A 6,412-nucleotide genomic window follows, 5' to 3' on the forward strand; every position below is an offset into this window, starting at 1 on the left:
ACAAAGTCTAACACTAGGACAGAAAGGAGGACAAAGTCTAACACAAGAGGACAGAAAGGAGGAATGTGACAGACGGGCAAAATGGACAGATGGACAGACTGATAGGTGGATATTTTGCACAAACCGAAAAGCGGCTTTTGCCCATTACGAGGGCCGCTAAAAAACGACAATACATCATTTATACAACTAATAGAGTGATCGGTTTTCTGTTAATAAGTAATGAATGCTAGATTAAGAATAATGAAACATTTTTGTTTACTAGAAAAATCGTTGGAGCCGTTTTTTGAGATCAGCGTCCAGGTTCCTCCGCCAATTTGCAGTTTCCAGGTCCCATGATGTTGTGACTTGAATAGAAATATCGCAAAAAGAAAATTTATAGTCCTTTAGGAGTTTGAAGCAATAGGTTTGACTTGAACATTTTTAATACCACTAATTACATCACTTTATTGAAAATGGTTTTAAGTTACACAAACTAATCAAAGAAATGAACAAAATTCATTTTAATAACATGTTCATGAAAGTTCTGTATGCATGACACTGTTTTATTTATAAATGATTGCGTGTTAAACAAAAAATTAATGCCAGAATGTATTAAGCAGTGCTTTAAAAAAACAATAATAATAAGTGCCGATACTCGATGATAAGGTTCCGGTACTCAGTAGTTAATTGCCTAAATTTTAACTACTTAAAAGTAATAATATACGTTAAAATACAAGAAAAGTAATTTTTTTTAAAAGGTGCTAGTACGCCGTACAAGTGGGTACTGTCACAAAAAAAGCCCTGGTATTAAGGATTGAATTTTATTGATTAATAATATGCCATTTCATCAAACAACGCTGTAGATGCGATTGGTAATTTGATACTATGCATCTTAAAATTTAATACTGTAAAATTAAAGAAAAATCTGTGATTTTATTTTTTTTTAAATTATTATTCTAATATTTATTCTTACAGAAGCGGCTATACAATATCTTGATGACAAACTAGCAAACTGTAATATGAGCTCTGAGGTGTAACACGTTGAACCTGCTGCTTTAAGGATTAACAAACAAAAGAACTATATTTTTTGAAAACAAAGAAATGGTAAATAGTCTCATCTCTTTATCTCATCAAAACAAAAAACAAATTTAAACGTTGTGCCTAAAGCAGTGGTCAGTTGAAAGCATAGCAGCAGTAAACATAGGCCTACGTATCCTCTCTTTGTATAAACTTAATTAGCTTCGCAGCATTTAAAAGCACAGCCCCTCCTATTTATCCCTTAACACCCCTTCCCGCCCTGCGTATTGTATGCTTAAACATCCATCCATCCAAATTCATTCAAAAAACTAGCGAGAGACCGTGGAGAGTGGCGTGTTTTTACTGAGGCCCTATGTTCCATGAGGAATGTGTGTTTACTAAGGCCCTATGTTCCATGAGGAATGTGTGTTTACTGAGGCCTATGTTCCATGAGGAATGTGTGTTTAATGAGGCCCTATGTTCCATGAGGAATGTGTGTTTACTAAGGCCCTATGTTCCATGAGGAATGTGTGTTTACTGAGGCCTATGTTCCATGAGGAATGTGTGTTTACTGAGGCCCTATGTTCCATGAGGAATGTGTGTTTACTGAGGCCCTATTTTCCATGAGGAATGTGTGTTTACTAAGGCCCTATGTTCCATGAGGCATGTGTGTTTACTGAGGCCCTATGTTCCATGAGGAATGTGTGTTTACTGAGGCCTATGTCTCATGAGGAATGTGTGTTTACTGAGGCCCTATGTCCCATGAGGAATGTGTGTTTAATGAGGCCCTATTTCCCATGAGGAATGTGTGTTTACTGAGGCCTATGTTCCATGAGGAATGTGTGTTTACTGAGGCCCTATGTTCTATGAGGAATGTGTGTTTAATGAGGCCCTATTTTCCATGAGGAATGTGTGTTTACTGAGGCCTATGTTCCATGAGGAATGTGTTTTTACTAAAGCCCTATGTTCCATGAGGAATGTGTGTTTACTGAGGCCCTATGTTCCATGAGGAATATGTGTTACTGAGGCCCTATGTTCCATGAGGAATGTGTATTTTATGAGGCCCTATTTTCCATGAGGAATGTGTGTTTACTGAGGACTATGTTCCATGAGAAATGTGTGTTTACTGAGGCCCTATGTTCCATGAGAAATGGGTGTTTACTGAGGCCCTATGTTCCATGAGGAATGTGTGTTTAATGAGGCCCTATTTTCCATGAGGAATGTGTGTTTACTGAGGCCTATGTTCCATGAGGAATGTGTGTTTACTAAAGCCCTATGTTCCATGAGGAATGTGTGTTTACTGAGGCCCTATGTTACATGAGGAATGGGTGTTACTGAGGCCCTATGTTCCATGAGGAATGTGTGTTTACAGAGGCCTATGTTTCATGAGGAATGTGTGTTTACTGAGGCCCTATGTTCCACGAGGAATGTGTGTTTACTGAGGCCCTATGTTCCACGAGGAATGTGTGTTTACTGAGGCCCTATGTTCCATGAGGAATGTGTGTTACTGAGGCCCTATGTTCCATGAGGAATGTGTGTTTATTGAGGCCCTATATTTCATGAGGAATGTGTGTTTACTGAGGCCCTATGTTCCATGAGGAATGAGTGTTACTGAGGCCCTATGTTCCATGAGGAATGTGTGTTTAATGAGGCCCTATTTTCCATGAGGAATGTGTGTTTACTGAGGCCTATGTTTCATGAGGAATGTGTGTTTACTGAGGCCCTATGTTCCACGAGGAATGTGTGTTTACTGAGGCCCTATGTTCCACGAGGAATGTGTGTTTACTGAGGCCCTATGTTCCATGAGGAATGTGTGTTACTGAGGCCCTATGTTCCATGAGGAATGTGTGTTTATTGAGGCCCTATATTTCATGAGGAATGTGTGTTTACTGAGGTTCTATGTTCCATGAGGAATTTGTGTTTACTGAGGCCATATGTTCCATGAGGAATGGGTGTTACTGAGGCCCTATGTTCCATGAGGAATGTGTGTTTAATGAGGCCCTATTTTCCATGAGGAATGTGTGTTTACTGAGGCCTATGTTCCATGAGGAAAGTGTGTTTATTGAGGCCCTATGTTTCATGAGGAATGTGTGTTTACTGAGGCCCTATGTTCCATGAGGAATTTGTGTTTACTGAGGCCATATGTTCCATGAGGAATGTGTGTTTACTTAGGCCCTTTGTTCCATGAGGAACTAAGGAGAGACCGTGTAGAGTGTCGTGTTTTTACTGAGGCCATCTGTTCCACGAGGAGCTCACAAGAAAGATGATGATGATGAAGAAAGATGACGATGATGATTCAACTTCATTCGTCCTTCCTCCATCCATCAAACCTTTAGTCATTCCATTACTCTACTCATCACTATATTCACCCTTTCATCCATCCATTCACCTTCCTTTCGTTTATCCATCTTTTTTTTTTAAATTAATCCATCCGTCCATAAATCTATTCATTCATCAATCCTTCCATTTATCCATCCATCTGTTCTTTCATACATCAATTCATTCATAGATTATTCCATCAATCCATGGTTCCATCTTTTTATAAATAAATCTTTCCTTTCCTTGCATCAATACATCCATCCATTCATTGCTGCTCTGCATGTAAAGCTCATTTAAAATGTAAAGTTTCATTATTATTTATATTAACACGACTTATCTTTATAATAAAAGATGTTTTGTGCATATTCATACTGGCCCTACTTTTTAGCACATTATTATGTTTTTGATATAAACATCAATATATTCTTTAATACACATTAGTGGCACGAGTTCCTCTTTATAGATATTAAAGTAGGTACAAATTGTACTATTTATAGTAAAAAAGGACCGAGTATTTGTCCAGAGACGGCGCTAGTATCCGTGCACGTCGACATTTTAGACTAAACCTAAAACGTACTGTGAAATTAGATATAGGCCTATATGTTATATATGAGCCGCCGTCATTCCTAGTAGGGCCTTCATCTAGGCGTAATTATCTTCTTTTCTGAAGTAACGTCTGTAATATATGATAAGAAGATAACTATTGTTCTCCTCTTAGAAGCTGGATTAAAAAAAAATTAATGGGCATTAATATTCTTTTTTTAACATTGCTAGGGTTGGTCCAAAAAGATAAAGTTTAAGATTAAACAGTGTCGCGGAATCTACCACCAGTTATCACTGTATGGTCCAGACTGCCACTGGATCACAAGATGATGATACTACCTTAGTTGTACACTCCAAAAGTTGTTGGTGTTTATCCGCAAGGAAGCTGAAGAGTATATTTGGAGTTATCTTTCTCCAAAGTGGAGACTGACCAAGGAACTCATGCTTAAACCCAAAAGCTTTGGATAGGAGTAGCTCATGGACTTTACGTTATTTGATACATTTGGTGCAACAGGAATATATAGTCAGGTAGGCCATAATGGTACACAACAACAAGGAAGGGCGGGTCAAAATTGAAAACATAGAAAATTTATGACATACTTTAAAGACCTTGTGATATAAAGAGGGAAGATAATGTAAAGTTCTTATGTTTCTAGGACTATCAGTTAACGAGGGTTTCATGTGGCCTGCACAACGACTAGCCACTTTCACTTCCCTGGGGTATTTCAGGTACCCTATTAAAGTTAGCTGGTCTCAGGAGAGTCCTAATTGTTAAAAATCCCGATGGCGTGGTCTTCAACGAATTTGAACCCCTGATCCACGATTTGGTAAATATGTGATTTATCACACGCCTCGTATAGAGAATTAAACATCAGGAGTATTTAAAAAGAAAATATTGTTTTTGGAGGGGAAAAAAAACAGATTTTAAACCATACAGTCGATGACGCACCTATCAAACATTTGGTTGGCCGTGGTTTTACGTTATTGCGCTTGAGGGACATTTTGAGGTGAAAAACAAAACTAAGCAAAAACATGTTAAAATTGCTTGTTCGTAATCTTAACAGCTAATTACTACATTAGCCTTTTAACAATATCGCAGTTAAGTTATCTCTATTCCGAAATGCAGTGTTATTCTGAAAACCAAGCGCTTTACAATCCAGCTACCACAAAGTCTATACCCTCAGTCAATTAAAAAAAAAAAAAAGTAAAAAGAAATATTTAACAGGGATTCTTGCGCAATTAAAAACGTAATGTTTTAGAATAATACATATTTGTAAAATAAAAGTAACATAAAATGGAGATCTTGTATTATGTTAGCTCTCATCAGTCGTTAAACGACTAAAGTTTTTCTAATAGTAGGCTACCAATAAGATGAAAGGCTCGATAGTAGTTATGCTCGGATGATCTCACTAACATAGACCAATCAGTTAAATCATCTCCATGCAACTGATGTCTGCATAAGAATGACACATAAGATAGGCTTCATTTTTTTATTAGCGGCGTCAAGCGTTCTGCCAGTGTGTAGCACCGTATGTGACAAACTGCGCAAAGGTCATTTTCCTCATTTTTACCCACGAAGTTTTTCTTATGATTGGTAAACCACAAGGCGAAAAAAGTTTTGCATTCAGAATCGTCATAGTCCTAGGTTGATTGAAATCTATTGTTTGAATTCTCGTAGATTTACTTAAGAACTGGAGCCCAGCAATTGGTAAGAAAACATGTCATTGTTTACAATATTTTGATTGGGAGGGAATTTCATTTCAAGGTGGGGATATTTTGAACCCCAAACCCCTTCCCCGCTACGTCCATGTCTTAAGTTTATATTTAATAAGTCTGCTGATCTTTGTCAGAAATGAAAACTGAAAAAAAAATTATGGCCATATCACCAGGTGTTCAGGGCTCGTAAAGAGAACAGTACCAAGAAAAAGAAGAAGTGGCAGACAGAGAAAGTGATGGGAAGACAATGGACGGGCCTGTCTTTGAAAGGCATTTTATTCCAGGCGAAAGACAGAAGTAATGAAGAAAGATAGCAGACTGATCATGTGTAGTGCCCCGACGCTGCAAAAGACAAAGGGGTAGGTGAAGTTGAAAACTAAAACACACAAAAAAAACGCATTTTTTTTAACCATCTGTGCAGGGCCGGATTTATTTACACAAACTTCAGCTTAGGGCCAGCAAGAATTAATTAATCAATACTGCGCTGCATTTTCTATTGTTCGTAGATTTAGACTGTAATTAAAGTAAATTGGATTTTAATTAAAACGCTGTTCGTCCAGCATAGGTGCTGGGCAGAAAATACACAATCACTTTTTAACCATATCAAGTATATCTATCGATTCATCTAATTATTTATCTATCTATTCTATGCATCTATCTATTTAATCATTTCTTTTTTTTTTTTCTCTCCAATTTGTCTATAATTTTTTTTCCTATTTCTCTATATCTCTCCTCTCTTTTTCTCTTTCGGGTTTCTGCCATGGGAAACCTATCTTGAGTAACGGTGAGTGAATAGTGACAATGCTGTGTGGGTAATATTTCAATCTTTCCTCCAGTA

The sequence above is a fragment of the Biomphalaria glabrata genome, chromosome 9 (assembly GCF_947242115.1).
Source record: "Biomphalaria glabrata chromosome 9, xgBioGlab47.1, whole genome shotgun sequence".
Taxonomy (NCBI): Eukaryota; Metazoa; Mollusca; class Gastropoda; family Planorbidae; genus Biomphalaria; species Biomphalaria glabrata.